The sequence below is a fragment of the Eurosta solidaginis genome, chromosome 3, assembly GCF_040869045.1.
Source record: "Eurosta solidaginis isolate ZX-2024a chromosome 3, ASM4086904v1, whole genome shotgun sequence".
In the NCBI taxonomy this organism is placed as follows: Eukaryota; Metazoa; Arthropoda; class Insecta; order Diptera; family Tephritidae; genus Eurosta; species Eurosta solidaginis.
The window spans coordinates 22086015-22105504 of NC_090321.1; the positions used below are offsets into that span (position 1 = coordinate 22086015).

The 19490-nt window shown below is 37.1% G+C and overlaps 1 protein-coding gene across 3 annotated transcripts in view; it reads right to left on the reverse strand.

Moving 5' to 3' along the window:
* LOC137243439 (collagen alpha-1(II) chain-like) overlaps positions 1–1326 on the reverse strand; it is a 32548-nt gene extending 31222 nt beyond the window's left edge. Inside the window, exon 1 of one of the 3 annotated variants that reach the window (XM_067771213.1) lies at positions 1256–1326. The gene's annotated coding sequence lies outside the window, so the exon portion shown is untranslated. Of the gene's footprint in view, positions 1–1199 lie in introns of all 3 variants that reach the window. The other 2 variants (XM_067771214.1, XM_067771215.1) reach the window with 2 other exon arrangements.
* Positions 1327–19490: the final 18164 nt, after the last annotated feature.

Sequence of the window (19490 nt, forward strand, 5' to 3'; positions counted from 1 at the left end):
TTAAAAATGTTTTATATAAAAGCGGGCGTGTTCTTTAACTGATCTCGTCCATTTTTTCTAGAAATATTTCCTGCTATAGGGAAAATTTGTGTACCTTATTTTCTTACGATCCGTTCATTTTTCCTCGAGTTATGGCTCCCGAAACATAGAAAATTGCTTAGTCATAAAAGGGGCGGTGCCACGCCCATTTTTTTTAATTTGAAGTTTTCCTATTTATTGTTATAAATCCACTTGGGAAATGAAATACCATTTTATATAAAAGTGGGCTTGGTCCTTAACCGATTTCGTTAATTTTTCTTCAGAGCATTCCTTATAGTAAAGGCACCCACCCTTCCGAATTTTGTTACAATAGGTTTAACGATTTTTGATTTATGATTAATAATATTTGTAAAATTGATTTTATCACAAGTGGGCGGTGCCACACCTATTTCCAAATTTTTATCAAGAGTCTCAATATCAGTCCACACGTGAAATTTCAACATTCTAGGTGTATTATTTACTAAATAATCAGGTTTTTTGTGTTTTTCAAATTTTTATATATGAAAAGTGGGCGTGGTTATCATCCGATTTCGCTCATTTTCAATACAAATCTATTCTGGGTCCAGATAAGCTCGTGTGCTCAATTTGGTGAAGATATCCCAATACTTACTCAAGTTATTGTGTTAACGGGCAGACGGACGGACGGACGGGCGGACATGGCTCAATCAAATTTTTTTACGATACTGATAATTTTGATATATTAGGGAAGTCTATATCCATCTCGATTTCTTTATACCTGTACAACCAACCGTTATCCAATCAAAGTAAATATACTCTGTGTGCAAAGCACGCTGAGTATAAAAATAATTACATATTTCAAATCACAAAACCACAAATCTAATATCCGTTCGGTGTTATATTTGCTTTTATATAATCATTTGTTTTGCACATATCTATACACACACATACAAACGCACGCACACACAAGCACATACCAGAACTATGTATGCATAACAATTTATGTGTGCTCTATTTATAGCAGCATTTCCGGTGCTAATTTTAATATTTTTTTTTTGTACTAAGTATTAATTATTTTTCAATTTCCACAACAATTTTCATATCAGCACATCAGATTTTATTTAATATCCTGCAGACATTCCACAGTATCCTTTTTTGTTTATGATACTCTGCAATCAATTACTACAACTTGGCCTACTGGCCCCTTTTTTCTAGTTTAAGCTGCCCTGCACTTCCGTTCTACACATTTTACACTTACACTTTGCGCACACAAATAACCTGCACTACTTCTTACCCGAAAACCAAATGTTAACCAAATGAAAATCAAATGAACTGAAGCATTCTCAAGACGCGCTTGGCTTTTTATAGTTTTTGACGTTAAACAAAAAAAATTTTAGAAAAAAATAGAAATAAAAAAATCAAATATAAAGTCTTGAACGCAAGAAAGCTAGAGTTATCAGCCGTGCAATACTCTATAGGCCACCACTACTAACGCAATGTATAAGTTCAGTTCAGCGTATAAGAGCAACAGCTGGGATGCGTTGATCATAAACTTTAATTGAAAGTTTGCACGAGAGAACATAATTTTCTATACCCAGCTGTATTTGTACACAGGGTATTATAACTTTGATTGGATAACGGTTGGTTGTACAGGTATGAAGGAATCGAAATAGATATAGACTTCCATATAACAAAATCATCAATATTGAAAAAAAAATGTGATTAAGCCATGTCCGTCTGTCCGTCCAGCCGTTCACACGATATCTTGAGCAAATATTGAGATATATTGTTGTTGTTGTTGTGGTAAGGACAACCCCCGAAGGCCTTGGAGAGTGTTATCGATGTTGATGGTCCTTTGCCAGATGCAGATTCGGTACGTTGCGTTAACAAGCACCATAAAGGTACTAGCCCGACCATCTCGGGAACGATTTGGTATGACCACATAAAACATTTTAGCCCTAGATCCATCAGCAGATTGGCGTCGCCAGAGCCTCGACTGTTAATGAAACAGGACCGTCACGGGTAGGTAAGGTTGACAATTGGGTTGGAGAAGCTATATATTGCACTGTACAACGCCTTGCATCAATTTGATAGTTTAGTCGCCTCTTACGACAGGCATACCTACCGCGGGTATATTCTAGCCCCCCTAACCCACTGGCGGAATTAAGATATCTTCACTAAATTCGGCAAGCGGGCTTATCTGTACCAAGAATAAGTTGGTATTGAAGGTGAGCGAAATCGGACCATAAACATGCCCACTTTTTCGATATCGGAAAAATTATATAATTAAAAAATTAATATCGCTAAGCTAATAAAATTTAGTAGGTGGATTGTTTTTATGACGCAAAGCATAATTCGATGTCGGTATATAGGCGTGGCATCACCCACATTTAGAAGAAGAAAATATGGAAGTTTAACGAGCCATTAAAGATATTAATATTACATTGAAATTTGGCAGAGACACTATTCCTGGCAAATTATATAGACTGAGTGAAGAAAATCAAAATCGGTTAAAAACCATGCCCACTTTTCCTAAAGGTCTAACCTTAACAAAGTTTGGAATAACTCGATGATATTTAGCTACACTTAACTAATATGCTACCATCGTAGTTGCATGGTTGAGCTAAGAATAAATTTTAAAAATGGGCGTGATCCCCCCTTTTTTTTTTGTTACTCTTTTCAAAATAGTGTATTGAATTTTGGGGGATTTCGATTAATATACACCTTCTTTGAATCGCTGAACAATCGAATAAATAACTTCAATATTCATTATTGCAAAATGGTCTTCATTTAGACTACTTTGGGAGTAGTACTTCACAATTCTACTTCAGTAATAGTGGTTTTAAATCAAACTGATTAGTTATTCCGCAGCTTGCGATGATTTTTTACACTCTGTTACCTCGTTCGCATATTTCTTTTTAGGTCTAGACGTTTCACGCACATGCCTCCTAGAAAAGTTGTATCTCATGCTTGGTTATTTAGCTATATACATGTATATTTGTAGTTTATGCTTTTCTTCTTAGCTGTCTGGTTATGTGTATGGAATATTCTTCGTTGCCTTGCACATAAGTGCGGCTACTTGCTGATTTTGTTGTTGTGATTATTTACAAACAGCATAGTGATACTAATATTCGCCACAATACTTTTAATGCCATAAGTCGAACAAAAATCTCCCATACCGAACGAAATTTGGCATAAACATTTTTTTCATAGCTACAATTGTTAAACTGCATTTTTGCCCGCTCAAATTCATTAGTGGTAGCTTCTGTATCCTTTTTACTTTTTCTAAAATGAGTTCAGAATAGACGAACAGCGTTTCAAGTGCAGAGGTGACCCAAGCGAGTGGCTTAAAATATACCGCTGGGTATGCAATGATCGGTTTCATCCGAACTTAGACTTTCTTACTTGTTATGTTTTATGTTTTCTACATTTAATGATATTCTCCATTCTACAATTTAAGAATATTTTTGTTTTCTTTTCATAGAGATTTTTTACTGATCTTGTGGCGCTCTTATGCTACCAATCAAATATTAGCTTGTACTCTGAGGCTGCATGATATTGATATTTGTTTTTGTACGTTCTTATGTCACAACATTGCAGACACTGATAAGCGTCTTTGTTTGCCGGCCGGCTACTTGAAGCGTGACTGTTCAGCTGATTCTATAAGTTTGTGTTGTTGTTATTTTTAGATTAATAGCGCCGTTTAATTGTTTTTATTATTAATAGACATTTGATAATCGAAAAGCGACGATGCTGTGGCGCACAAATTTACATACTCCGAATTAGGGTTAATAGCTCAATGATAATTTGTGGAAAAGAAGCAAATACAAAATAGGCTTTGAGTGCCTCAGCATAAAAAATTAAGAGCACGGCGAGAGTTTTCAGAATTGTGTTTTGTTGATTTTTGGCGAAGTTTAGTCAAAATTGTTATTCACAGTGAAATGGAAAGCAGTTCTTCGAATAATTTTTTTTTTACCACTACGTACCAGAGGTCTGCTTTGAGTACTAATAAAATTAGTGCACTTAGTCATGAGCCAAAAAATTGTGTCTAAATGTGTACTTAGTCAAGTACAGACAAATACTATGAGTGACTAGCACATAAAATAGAAAATACATACGAGTGCCCCGCAACACATATGTCCCATACATATATGACATTGTTGAGTACAAACTGAAATCATAGTCGCGTTAACTCAGTAGCATGTTGGTTTCGTGTACTGTATACTTCGTTTATTATCGGTTTTTCTTTAGCGCTGTATTCAGTTTTGTTTCGTGTACATCGTTGTGTTGCTAGCGTCAGAAGACTCATATGACTATATTCATTTTATTGTACTGTTAGTCATACTGATTCAAATTAGTGTTTTCGTATAACACAGTTGAATTTCTTGCTCAATAAGACAATTGAATACTGAACTGCTTCGTGGCCTATGAGCGGTTATTCATTTTACGAAGCATGGCTATGTAAATGTGTTTTAGTGGATATAAGTGTTTGATATTCTTTGTTTGTGTACGCACTAATACTAATTTTTTGGTTAGTCCACTAATAACCTTAAAACATGAATAATTGCAGCTCACTGCTACGTACCTTAAAGGTCAACTCACCTAGCTTATCTTAGCTTTCAAAAGATGTCTGAAGCTTTATAAACCACATATCTCAAACGAAGTGAGTGGTGCAAGGCATCATATCCTTTTATCAGTCATCGTATCGCATGGTACTCCCTCTGTGGGGGTGTTTCAGCTCCTTTTTGGCTTAATTTATTCATATTAAAAATGTCTATGTATCATAGATTTTCTGGGAGCTGCATTGGTTTCCCTGGCGGCTGACGTGGTGTTGTGTGCTCCGCCTACCTCAACGAAGATCTTAGGTTCACTTCTCCGTCACAAAAACAAGAAGAAAGAAACAAGTTTTTTTCAATTAGAAGAAAGATTTCCTAAGCGGGGTCACCACTCGGCAGTTATTTGGCAAGCACTCAGAGTGTATTTCTGCCATGAAAAACTTGTCAGTGAAAACTCAGCTGCTTTGCAGATACCGTTCTGAGCCGGCATAAAACATGTCGGTTCCGTCCCGCCAATTTGTAGGAAAAACTAAAAGGAGCACGTTGCAAATTGTAAGATAAACTCGCCCCAAAACACTTCGGCGGTTATCGCGATTTGAAAATGGTACTACATTGAGGGCCACGCTACTTATGGGCGCGACAACGCGTGGTATATTGAAGAGGTATCGGGAGGCGAAGATGAAAGAGCAACGCCTATTTAGAATGAAAAAACGAGAGGCAGAACGGCGTGAGTGTGAAGAGCTTAAGATGCTGGCTGATATGAATAATGCCTTAAAGTTCAACCGAAACATATTGCGGATGACGAAGGGTTTAAGTACCGGGATATTTTTCTGCAGAAAAATTAAGGACGACTCGGTTACTCAAGTACAGAGTGCGTTTAAGTTATGGAGCGAGCACTCCTCCTCATTGCTAACTAGCTGGGGAGAAAACGAACCCGATATCCTAATCGACGATGATGGAAAACACGTTCCGGCTATGATGAAGTGGGAGCGGCAGTATTCCGTATATAGAATAACAAGGCGCCGAGTAACGAACAGCTACCCGCAGAGCTGTTCAAACACGGAGGAAAAGAGTTGGTAAAGAGAATGCATCAACTCATGTGCAAAATATGGTCGAACGAGTGCATGCCTCCAGATTGGAGTTTGAGTGTGATCAGCGTGATTCTATATAGCGTACTGTGCGAAGGACTGAAGTCTGAATCCAACAATCTTGTTGGATATTACCAGTGCAACTTCAGACTTGGTAAATCTACTAATTAAGGCTCTCAGCAAAGCTAACGAAAATTTTACCGAGCAACCACACAATATTCGTAAGAATTGGCAAGGATCTAACCGAGCCATTTGAAAACAAACGAGGTTTCAAGCAAGCCGACCTGCGCATCATTTAACCAAATGCAGCAGAAGATAACTCTAGCTACATATGTGACCCGGCCTATGAAAAGTGGCTTATTACTCAAAAAAGAAGTTGCGGGGATATAGCTGTTAAAGATAAACTATGCATTTCTTCAGTTTCTTAGTAGTTTTCTTTTTTTGAGCCATAAGCCACCTTTTCATAGGCCGGGTCACATATATAAATCGAGGGGGTGCGATCTCTTGTAATTGCTGGCGTATGCTAATGACACTGATATTGCTCGCCTCCATAAGTTCTGTCTCCTCCGGATGGGATCACTTTTACCAAAAAGTCCTACTATTGACTAAATAGGTACTTTAAAATTAAAGTCCTCTTTAGACGAATAAAAATCACGTTCTATAAGTCTCTCATCATACACGTCCTGATGCATGGCCCAGGATTATGGACAGTATTGAAAGAAGATGAGGTAGCCCTTGGGCTGTTCGAACAAAAATTTCTTCAGAAGATGAATAGTTCTGTCCGTGATGGCGACGCCGAGTATCAAAGAAGATATAGGCATAGTCTGTATGGACTCTATGCATATATATATATATGCAGATAATGCAGCGAATAAAAGCCCAAAAACATGGTGTGCGAATACACAAAAAAACTCATGGCATGAAAGTATTGCAAGAGATACCGCCATTTGAAACCAGAGGAAGACTGCGACATCCACTTTGTTCTAAGAGTCAGATGGAGGAAGACTAGATCGTCCTTGTTGTTCCGGATTGGCGTCAGTTATCTTGAAATAGGGATATAGCTGGCGTGACTTTGTATGCAACGGCAAAAATCGACTAGGCGCTAAAGCGTCAGTTAGCTTTGGATAAACCATCAATATTGTGGCGAATGTTGACATCACTATTCTGTTAGTAAATAATCAAAACAACAAAAACGGCAAGCAGCCACACTTATGTACAAGGCCACGAAGAATATTTCACAAACATAAGCAGCAGCTCGAAGTGAAGAGATATCTCACACGCGCACATGTAGTCATCAGCCAAAATTCGTACTCAAACATACACACGCATATAACTAAATAACCAAGCAGGAGATACAACTGTTCTAGAAGGTGAAGCCTTAGGAGAAATATGCGAATGAGGCAACAGAGAGTATAAAAGTAGCACAAGCTGAGGAATAACTAATTAGTTTGATTTAAGTACGCTTTTGTGAAGTACTTGATATTGAATTATAATTTTACTACTCCTAAAGTAGGCCAAAAAAATACCATTTTGCAATATTGAATATTGGAGTTATTTATTCGACAGCTCAGCGATTCGAACGCTTGCAGAATGTGCATAATTATCAGGAATTCCACAAAATTCATTGCAATATGTCGAACATGTCATTTTTTATTCATTTTTACTTCTCCGTATTGAAAAAAAAAACAGAAATTTCGTTATTGTTTATACTACTATTTATTGCAACAGGCTTCTCATGACTTATTTTTGAATTAACTCTGCATTAAAAAGATAACTTGCCGTTCTGCAAGTGGTCCTAAGAATTATATGTATAAATCTGCATTATAGACTGGGTATGCCAACAAAATGTTGCAACTCGCAAAACAAATACGCGAATATCGTAATTAGTTGACTTCGCAAACGATAGATGTGTGGTGAGTTGAATGGTATGTTACATACAGCTTTAATTTCGAAACACTAACAGCGTTATAAACTTTGATATCGTAATTTTTACAGTTCGAAAGATACTTCGAATAAGAACTTGCTCCTGCTTCAAATATATCCTTTCATTACATATTCACAGAAGATGTCTCTCTCATTCAAGAGTATTCCAGCCAGCATAAAGGCATTTAACATACGACCAACAGAGTCACATTAACAGCAATTTTTCGAAATTCCTTAAATTCAGTCGTATCGTGTTGCCCAAGCGATTTAGCGTAAGCATGAATATACGGTTTATTTTCATTTTCTATTTAGAAAAACGATTTTTGCGTATTTTTAAGTGAACTAAAATGTAACAAAATTAAAAATATAACTAAAATATCGCATAAAAAAATTCAGATATAAACAGTCATGATTTCACATATTGTTTAAGTTTTTATAAGATATGACTTATGTCATGCATTCAAGTCTTTAGATAAAAAAAACATACTACAGTTTTTTATGAAACTACACCAAGTCCAACAACGATTTTGTTCCACATAAAAGACCTATATAAACTCTTGAAGGGTAATCAAAAATTCGTTGTGCATTCTCAGCTAAAACTTGTCTTGACATTTTTTTAGAGTTTTGGGAATAATTAAACAAGAATTTAAAAAATCATGTTGAAGCGAGAAGCGTTCTTAGATTAGGTATTGTAAAGCTTTAGGAGAAATAATTCTGTAGAGCAGCTAAAGACATCATCAGGCAATTGGGATAAAGTTTACAACAAATAAGGCATGCATTTTTAATACTTCAACCATCGTAGGAGTGGGAGTTCAAATCCCACTTCCGGTAGTAAAAACTTTGAAGATATTTACAAGGTATAATAGAAAGAACTGTCGCTTTGTCCATACTGATGTCACGTTGTTTAAGTTTTTCCCAAATTATTAAATAATTTTGAAAATCGGCATCAAGTGGAATTCGCGAGATGCCTAGAAATCCAATGTATCCTCAAAAATTATTTGATGAATTAATTTACCAAAGAAACTCTTCAGCTATGTTCAAACTAGACGCGCCTGGTATAGAAAAATGCACCAACTCTATGCACGCGAACTTGAAAGCACTTACTTTTTGGAATCATCGCACACCCCGGGACCGCTTACGTATTGCCTATATCTAATGTTTTAAAAGACTTCTATTTCCCTGTTTCCAGGACCCATTTTTTCTCTAAGCGCGCCTTCTACGAAATTACTGATACTTCGCCGCTGCTCTGCGCCCTCCCCTGCATTTTTTCGATAATATTGTTGACTTTTATTTGGATAGCACTTTGTAGAAGGATGTGTCGTCTCTGGGTTCACCAAGCGCAATTGAAGGAATTTGTGCAGCGTCACCCTCACCTATTTCACAACAAGCACACATCGGATCTTCAACCTTTTCCATTTGATATATGCATTATTATTTTTTTTTTTTTTGGAAGTCGTAGTAGTTTACTAGTCGAAGATTCAGTTGGTTCATATTTTAACACCTGTGGTTACGGTCTTACCACATCCTAAAATAATCTTCCTTGCATTCTTCCCTTTTAGGCTTTTATGCCTCCTTGATACGTCTGGGATCTTCTACCTACAGGTTTCTACTGTCCAGTGCTAACAGATCCAAGGAAATCGGTACGGTATGCGCTGATAGGGTGCGATAATTAGAGATTTTCTCCCAAAGGGTGTTTTCAATAGTTTGTTGCAATGTTTACAGTTTATAGCAGCATTTCTATTGAGAGCTTTATCCTCCGAGTATCTCACCTACCATCAATCTGTTAAGAAGAAATACCTCTTTTGTCTTATGCATGCTGAACTTGTAGTAGCATACTATTCTAAAACATCGACGGTCCTGGGAAAGCAACATCAAAATCTTAAAAAAAATGTTGTTTTTTTTCAATTAGTAGAAAGTTTTCCAAGCATGGTCGCCCCTCGCCAGTGGTTTGACAAACACTTCGAGTTCACAAAGCGCATTTAAGTAAATTTATTAAGCGTCAGTCTCATATGTTTCAGGACAAACGCATATGGGGTCTTCAACCTTTTGCATTTTAAATATGTATATCTTTGGCTATCCTATGTACGACTTGTTCTGATAGGCTGCGATAACTAGAGGTTTTATAGTTCGTTTACAGTAGCTATTCTATCGAAAGCTTTTTCCTCCGATTATATCATCAAACTGTTTGAAAGCAATACCTTTTTAGATACGTTGTCTATCGCTTGCTGGACTTGCAATTTGGTGGCAGCGTACTCGCCTGTCACACCGAAAGTCCTGTGATCAAGGTCAGTGAAATTTAACATGACAATCCTTTGAGAAAGGTTTTTCTTTCTCAATTAGAAGAAAATTTTCTGAGCCAGGTCGCCCCTCGCCAGTTGTTTGGCAAACACTACAAGTATATTTCTGCCTTCAAAAGCTTCTCAGCGAAAATTCATTTGCTAGCAGATGCCTTTCGGAATTTCCAGGAAGGTTTGTATGTGTTTTTTTGTTAAGAGCAGCAATTCGGCTGTGCAGTCTACGTATCCAGCTAAAAATGGATCACTGGGTATATGATTTTCAAGATATCTGAGATGACTTTTAGTAAGTTAGCTTTTGACAACTTGCTGTTGGCAGCGTATATTTGCAAGGATTACAACTTGCCTGCAGTTGCTTTGTGCCTATAAGTCTAAAGCGTAGCTAATGAGAATAAAGCTTATAGAGAAACTTACCCAGAACTACGCTGATACTTTTAATATTGTGATGTCCTACGAAATATCTGTTTCATCGTTTTTTCCGACGTTTAGATGATTTCAAAATATTCGCAGTCTTTGCATTATTAACTTAAATACAAATACCTCAGACTTCAACGTTGTTTTTATAAATGTGGCTAATAACTGTCCTCTTCTGCATCCGATTAGAACCAGTTCGGAAGTAGTCATTAACCCTGCAGTTCGAAGCTATTAATTTGCGTCTTTATCTCACGTATTCGCTGCTGGGTAATTACTATGTAAGTATTCCCGGGAAGAGACCAAAATACCTACTGCTCCATTTGACTCTCCCGTTGTACGTTATGTTATTTCCACCTATCTTTCATTGTTGATTATTCGAATATAACATTTTATTTATAAATATATTTTGATATTACGATAGAATAAATAATAGTTTAAAAAAACTAAAAAAAACACGCTTTTATAGCAAACCGAACTAAAAAATAGAAAATAATTTTCAATTAAAAAGAGTTTATATAATAGTAGTAGAAGGTCAAACAATCGTTTATAGTTAATCACCACAAAATAAAATTTAAGTTATTAACAGAATAATTTAATTCACAGTAAAAAGCGTGGGGTGCTTGAATTTGAATGTTACAATCATTCTATTGGCAACTATCTGAGAGGAAAGATATGAAATGTAGTCGAATGCACCCCACGCTTTTTAATCTGAATTAAATTATTCTGTTAATAACAAAATTTTTTTTGAGGTGATTAACTATAAACGATTGTTTGACCTTCTACTACTGTTATATTAATTGAAAACTATTTTCTATTTTTTAGTTCGGTTTGCTATAAAAGCGTGCTCCTTTAGTTTTTTTTTAACTGTTATTTATTTTTAATATTTTAGTTCTAGTAATTTTAAAAGTAAGAGTGATGAAACCTCGAAACGCCAGCGGTCCATGGATGAATCCAACCCCACGGCACCGAAAAGGGCCAAGACGCAGGGAGGCTGGACGCGGTCTTTCGCCGAAATTGCCAAGGGTCGGCAGATCATTGGCATTATAGACGAGAGCAGCGAAGATGGCAGGATCCCGAAAAAACAGTGGAAGTGGATCGAGCCCGCGCTCGTTACAGTGGCCGTTAAGGTTAAGAAAAACAACCCTGGTCCACCGCCATCTTACACCGATGCACGGTGGTTCCAGGGCAATGTCAAGCTAATTGCCTGTGACGACGACAGATCGGTAAACCTCTATAGAGCCACCGTCACGCTGATAGGGGTGGTATATCCGGGCGTGCGCCTCAAGGTAGTGGAGGCGCGTGAAATCCCCTCAAGACCAAGGGCTACAGCCTGGGTTCCAGTGACGCCAACGGATCCAGCTGACATCCTGGAGCTACTTCAGGAGTACAACCCGCCACAGGTTTGGAAGTCAACCCGGATAAAACCGAGCTTGTTCTCTTCACGAGGAGGTACAAAGTACCAAATCTTACACCGCCAAGAATTGGGGGTACGTTCTTAGCATTCAGCGATCAAGTGAAGTATTTGGGAGTCATTCTGGATAGGAAGCTATTATGGAGTGACTGTATAGTGGAGCGATCCAAGAAGGCAGCAGCAGAGCTGTTCACCTGCAAGAGGGCAATTGGCACCTCCTGAGGATTCTCCCCTAAAGTGACCTACTGTATTTACACAGCCATTGTGCTCCCGATTCTTCTTTATGGTTCCTTGGTCTGGTGGCCTGCACTAGCTAAAAGTACCTATCTTAAAATGCTTCAAAAGGTGCAACGGAGTTCGGAGCTTTGCATTACCGGGGCTCTCGACTCCACTCCAGATTCCGTTACATACATACATGGATACATAGATACATAGATAGATACAGGCCGAGCTAATAAAAGCGTGTTAAACAGGGCTCCGGTATGCTCTTTCGTAGATGTGCCATGCATCCACTTCTATCATTAATAAAGGAATACGTTTTTCGCATTATGTGCAAGGTTTCAAATCTATGGCCATTTAGGGTGGTCATAAGTTCAATTGACCTTATGTCCGTTAACTTTATGTCACCACACCATCACAATAATGCATTGTCATCGAGCCTTGATACGTGTGCAAAGTTTCAATCAAAGTTATGGCCATTCAAAGTGGTAATAAGGCCAATTGACCTTATTACCGTTGACCTTATGTCACCACACCATCACATTAATGCATTGTCATCGAGCCTTGATAATGTGCAAAGTTTCAAAATAATCAGACTTCTAGAAACCGGTGAAAATTAGCTCAAAGATTCCGTCACATAGATAAAGGCCAAGGTAATAAAAGCGTGTTAAAAATGAGCAATACTTATTGACAAATTCCCAAAACTAACAGCGGGACAGTCATATGACTGAGCGGCTAACTTGTTTCAACACCAACACGACTTGAGGTACGTAGGTTCGCAACATGGAACCTAAAAGCTAAGTGACGTCAAATTTGTAATTAAGACATATGTCCTTGTAATTACTGAATAAAGAGAAAATTGAGTAACGGAAAATTGTGTTGCAAAGGCTACAAATTATGCTGGAAGCCCCTTGAAAGAGTTGAGCTGCACAGCACCTTTTATCATTTGGGTATTTTCCCCATCTTACAACAGGCGAGTATATTCGAAGACTAAACCCCAAAACTCAGGGGTAATTATGTATGTTGTTATCCCTTTGCTGGATGCACATCCGGGACGTTCCGGTAGCAAGCACCATTAAGGTTCTAGCCGGACTATCTCGGGAACGATTTCGTATGACCACATGAAAGCTTCTAGGCCATCCCACCCTCCCAACCTCCAGATCCATGAGGAAATTAGGATAGCCAGTTCCTAAGCTTTTAAAGAAACAGGATTAGCCAGGGGTAGGTGAACCCCCTATTCCGCTGGTTAGTATGGTATATTAAAGAGCGTGATTCGCCTACAACACCGAAGATACTGCGCTCACGCCCCGGGGAAGGGAACATCAAATATTTAGTTATTTGACAAACACTCCGAGTGAATTTCTGCCATGAAAAGCTTCTCAGTGAAAAGACATCTGCCTTGCATCTCCCATGCCGCCAATTTTTAGAAAAACAAAAAACGAAGCAAATTGGAAGAAAACCTCTCTTTGGAGGTTATCGCGCCTTGCTTTTATTATAATTTTTTTTTTTTTTTTTGTACAAAACAAATGTTTGAAGTTTTTTTCGTAATATTAATTTTTGCACTTTCTCGCTGGTTCTGCAAACACTCAAAACAAAGCATATTTTAAATTTAATAAAACCTTAAAAAATGTAAACTAAGAAAGTAAAAAATAAGAAGGGTTTTCTTCAAGAATCTAGGTCTTCTTTGACCAATTTGCTCTTACACAATGACCCTAAAATGTTACGTAAAGACTCTTTAAATGTAACATTCACCCACAAAGTTGAATTTTTCTATAGCCATAATATAACTTTTTCGTATAACTTTGCTGCCAAAACAGCTGCTTTTGTTATGAAATTTAGTTGCTACACGCACATTCAACTTAATTGATTGAGCACAATATTTAAAAAACCATTTTGACATAATAAATAAATTGCATAAGTATTTTGATGTATGTACCAACAAAATATATGAAGATTTCATAAGTTCCATAAGTTTTCGATTACTCGAAAGTTCATGCCCACCTTTCTACTTTGCTTCATTAAACATTTGTAGCCAGCATTAGCTGCCAGCACATTAAAAAATCCGTCAATTGAATGCCAGTAGACACACACACATACGCATATTTTTCTAAACATGTGTATTTATATATCTGTATATACATACACATATCCATTCAACATCAAATCAAGCGAGCAAGCAAAAAATGTTTATATCTTACTGCACTTTCATTTTCCTGCTCTTATATTTTCCTTTCATTCACATATTTTATGAATGTATAAGTAATCAGTGTGTACCACAAAAAAAAAACACCATGCGAGGGAACAATGAGCTCAGAAATTGCGAGGAGGTTCAAATTTGCCAGCAGTTTATTTTTTGTTTAATTTTCACGAGTTCAAAATCTTTATTTTCTAAAAAAACCAAGTCTTTATGTATTTTATGTGCGCGCTTTTAGGCGCAAATTCATAGTCAACAAAAATATTAAGCCAAATTTATTGCAGCATATGTGAACGACCTGTGCGAGCGCCTAAAAGTAGGCAAATGGGGCAAATAGTTACGTAACATACTTGCCACATGTTTGTAATATATACAACGTAGCAGGCATATATTTTAAGCTCATAGTAGATGCTAAGTAGTCAAAGTATTAAAGTCAGCCAATTTTTGTTAACACGTGCACACATACATAAGTAAATACTTATTAAAATACGAGTAGTTTTCCTGCAAAACATGCGACTAGTCTAGGATGAATCCGGTATGAGTCACAAAGGAGTATGCAACTATAGTATGTTGTGATCTCTTTATATGGGTTGGAGTGCTCGCTTTTGTTTGAGCATGTCCTATGGAGATAATAATTGTACGTGTTTATGCCTGAACGGGTCGTGTTGGACTGGTCTCCTTTATACCCCTACGGGTACTTTCGGACAGATCCTTTTTGTTATGTTGGACACTTCCTCTTTGTACCCCTTTGGGTTTCTTTGTACTCCTACGGGTACTGTCAGACAGATATTTTCTATACTGTTCGACACTTCCTCTCTGTACCCCTATGGGAAGTGTCCAACAGACCCTTTTTGTCTCCATACGGGTAGTGTCGGACATATTCTCTATGTGTCTCTACAACCAGAGTCAACCAAGTCTCTTTCGTTCGCCTATGGGTACTGGCGTACAAGTGCTCATTCTACGCGTAAGGATTTAAAATTTTTTTAAACTATAATACAATATTCTCAATTTTGTTTTATACTCAGCTGAGCAGAGCTCAGAGAGTATATTAATTTTATTCGCATAATGGTACCCCGTAACGGCATAAACTAATCGAGATAGTTATAGACTTCTATATATCAAAATGATCAGGGCGGAAAAAGAAATTCATTTAGCCATGTCCGTCCGTCCGTTCGTCTGTCCGTAAACACGATAATTGATTAAATTTTGAGGTATCTTATTGAAATTAGGTATGTAAGCTCCTCGGCACTCATCTCAGATCGCTATTTAAAATGGAAGAAATCGGACTAAAATCACGCCCACTTTTTCGATATCGACAATTTCGAAAAACAGAAAAATTGCGATAATTCATTACCAAAGACGGATAAAGCAACGAAACTTGGTAGTTGGGTTGACCTTATAACGCAGAATAGAAAATTAGTAAAATGTTGGACAATGGGCGTGGGGCGACCCACTTTTAAAAGAAGATAATTTAAAAGTTTTGCAAGCTGTAATTTGGCAGCTGAGTATGTAATGTTCGGTTACACCCGAACTTAGCCTTCCTTACTTGTTTTTCAATTGGCTACATAAATTTCAAACTGACTGGTGCCAAATATACTTAAAAGGGACTAGAAGGGATCAATTATACCCCAATGTGGACAAAAGAGATCAATCAGAGACCGCTCTTCTTACGGATTATTAGCACGATTTTTTTGAAAGGTTATATATGTTTGTTGATTTATATAAGCGCGTAGACTAAGCTGGCGCATAAAATTTGAATAACACATACTACTACATATTTGTAATGTTAGATAATTTCTTTTCACTGCTTTTAGGTCGGAGGAGCTTTTATTTTCTTTTGTCCTTACATTTTACTGTGAGGTAGTGTGTAAATATGACGCTTTACTTTTACTAGGTTTTTCATGCTGAGAAAATCTGTTTTGCATATAGGAAAATTGAAACTTTTCCCACATTATTGCAAGTTGCGGAATAAAGTTGAAGAATCTAACTTGGAGAGCATAAATGTATGATTTTATAATAAAAATAAACCAATCGCTCCCTTACGAAAATATAATTCCCTTGAGTAAGTCCTTCATAGAGTAGAGGGAGCCGATCTGATGTACGTTTGCACTTCACTGGTGAAACCTAGCAATCAAGCAGTTGCCGAAAGAAGGATTTCCCAGAAGATTGAGTCACACCATATGTACTAAAATAACGACGTTAAAAACCAACCACCTGGTATGAATTATGCTTAGCGAAATCATTGAGTTCAACTATACGCCTGCCAACCATCACTGACCCGTGCCTGATCTCAAGTCTTCGAAAGATAGTTGCCCGAGTAAAATCCATCCTAAAATAGTAGGAAATAATCGAAATCAAGGTCAGTGATTCCCAGACAAGCCTCAGCCACATCATTTTTTAGCCCATTGCTTTACTTGCTACGTGGTTCTATGACTATCAAAAAATCACTAAATAATATTGTAAATTTTTAGAAATCACTAAAGAGGTCAGCCAAGTTCAATTTGCTACTTAAGAGTGGCAAGCGCTTGACCTGGTAGATTGCACTGCACATAAAAAACTCTATTCGAAATCATTCAAGGGCCAAGAATAAACCCTTATCTTTGAAATAATGGCAAGGCTAGAAGCAGGTAACAGCCCTAAGTGGACGTCATGCAAAGATCTCCGTTATCCCAACTAAATCAGACTTTTCTACAGATTTTAGCCTTCCAGCAGCGCCAGAGTTTCTGCGCTAAACATATATTAGCATCTGATAACCAACGTACTAACCTTTAAGAAAAGCTAAAGCCCCCATATAAGAAGCAGTTGAGACCTCTTTAGCACGATCATCCACATAAAGCTGTCAGTAAATTAGCTAATATTACTTTCCGGCGCTACTCACCTGAACGAATATACCCTTAAGCCAAGCATCTTAGATCTTCTCTAAACAGAACTAGATCTTATTAAAAATAAAACGCACGATATACCTCCGGAGAGCTTTGAACCGAGCTTCTATTTCAATTTTTGTCGCGCTCCTTTTTAATTGTTTCCACAAATTGTTGGGATGAGACCTCAGTATTTTATGCCGACTACTAACGGCATCAGTAAGCAGATACAGTTTCTCTGAGAAGCTTTTCAGGGCAGAAAAAAAACCACTGCACCGCCGTTGGCTTCGAGGTCCACTAAAATACAGTAATTTATCGATATATTATCGAAAACCCGACGTGGTGTGGTGGTAGCGTACTCCGCTTACCTAAGTTCAAGTCCTGGGCAAAGCAACATCGAAAATCTTGAAAAAAATTGTTTCATTAGAAAAAAGTTTCTCTAAGCAGGTTCGCCTCTCGACACTAATTTGCCAAACATTCCAAATGTATTTCAGTCATTAAGAGCTTCTCAGTCAAAAAATTCTCCTTCGGAATTGGCAAAAACACGTAGATCCCGTTACGTCAGTTTGTAGAAAAAATTAAAAAAAGCACGATACAAATATGAAGAGCTTATCTCGGTCTAAATCTCCTCGGAGGAAAATCGCGCGCAGTATTTATTTTTGACTATGAAAAAGTTGATCGATTTGGTAACGAAAATTTATTTGAGTGTATCGCATTTGGTATTGAAAAGCTATCTATCTATTTGTTGTCTATTTAATATCAAAAAGTAGTGGATATGTTATCGAAAATTCTAATCGAAATTTACCGATAATTAATCATAAATGTATGGATATGTTATCAAAAAAGTATTAATTTGTTATCGAAATGTTACCAACTTGTTATCGATTTGTATCGGTATTATCAATTTTTTATCGGGGTTCTATCGATTTTTTATTGAAATCTGTTAGCGATTTGTTACCTTCGACTCAAGTGTAAGTTATGAAACAGATACGGATGATGAAGAACGAAAAAAAAGGTGCGCTGAACAAAATTCTGTACCCCCAATCGAAGTGTAATTTATTATCCTAATGGGGTTTAGATTTGAATAAAATTTGCACTTGTTCTAAGATTATTTTGCGTTTCCAATGTAGATGTACACTTGCTAATGCTTCCGCCATATTGGATGTTATTACCTACTCATAAGCATACAGAAAAGTAGGTGAGGAATGAAGGTGAATATAACTTTCGATAAGAAGCAAAAATCGAATAGATGTTACTAAACGACATAGGCTTGACTATCTTTTACGCTCAAATAAATCTGTAACTGATGTATCACCGACAGTTCTCCCACCACAACAAGCTAATAATAGCATTTACCTTATTGCTGATCTATAAAAGGCAGATTGCGAAGATTTATTAAATGTCATGTTATTAATTAGAGCTATTTGGCTTCCAACACTTTGACAAATCTATCTTTTTTACGATATGCCTGCATATAGTGAGTGTGGATATATTGTATGGATATGCCCAGCAAAAAATACGCTAAATAGTAACGCCTTATTTTAGGCTAATTTGCGCTATAAATAAGCCTCTTAATTATAAGGTAAACCAAAATATAAAAAATTATAAATATAATTAAGCTGTAGTCGAAATTTTTCCTTAATATTTTTAAGGAAACTGGATTTTCTTTTTATTTTTCTTATGGCGTACTATTCCTTATGCTACTGGCTTCATAAACCTTATATTCAGGTTATTCTACTGGATTTATTACCTTACTAGCTTTTACCCGTGGCCCCGTCCGCAAGGAGAAAATAAAATATATGGGCTATTCACGTTATCTTGCTTATCAAGTTATCTGTTTAAAAAATTTTTTCTGTCTAATGTATTTTATATTTGTAATAGATTAAAAAAAAGAACTAAATGAGCTGATAAGCTGATCCCAAATGATCCCGAAATCATCCGGAAAAGGCCAAGAAATTTTCCCGACGGTATCGCGGACAGATCCCGAAAACCATCCAGAAATGCTCCCCGAAAGGTCTCCAAATGATTCCGGAACAGTACCGAAAAAGTCTGGTAATGACGACGCGGGGAACCTAAACAGATCCCGAACACCATCCAGGAAATATAGGATGTTACTGCTCACTTTCTAAGCCCTCGACTTATTTGACCCATTGAATTTGTAGTATTGGTGAAGGTCAGTATATTTAAAGTTATGTGTAAAAATTTTTAAAAAGTAATGTTCGAAGGGATCGTGGGACCCCTTCTCCATTTTCGAAAAAAAAATTTGCCAGTAGACTATTCTCTATATGTGTCCAAAATTTTATCAAAACCCGTGTTTCCTAGGAGGCGTTGACCCCCCCCCCCCCCCCCCTTTTTCAGAAACATATAGCTAGTAGATCCTTCTAGATTATTGGCTATATGTGTGATAAATTTTTCTGACTCCTTTTAGCGGTTCTTGCGTGATTGAGTCACAAGGACAAATGTCTGGACATCCACACATCCAGATATCCAAACTTTCACATTTATATTATTAAAATCACGCCTTAATTAGCGC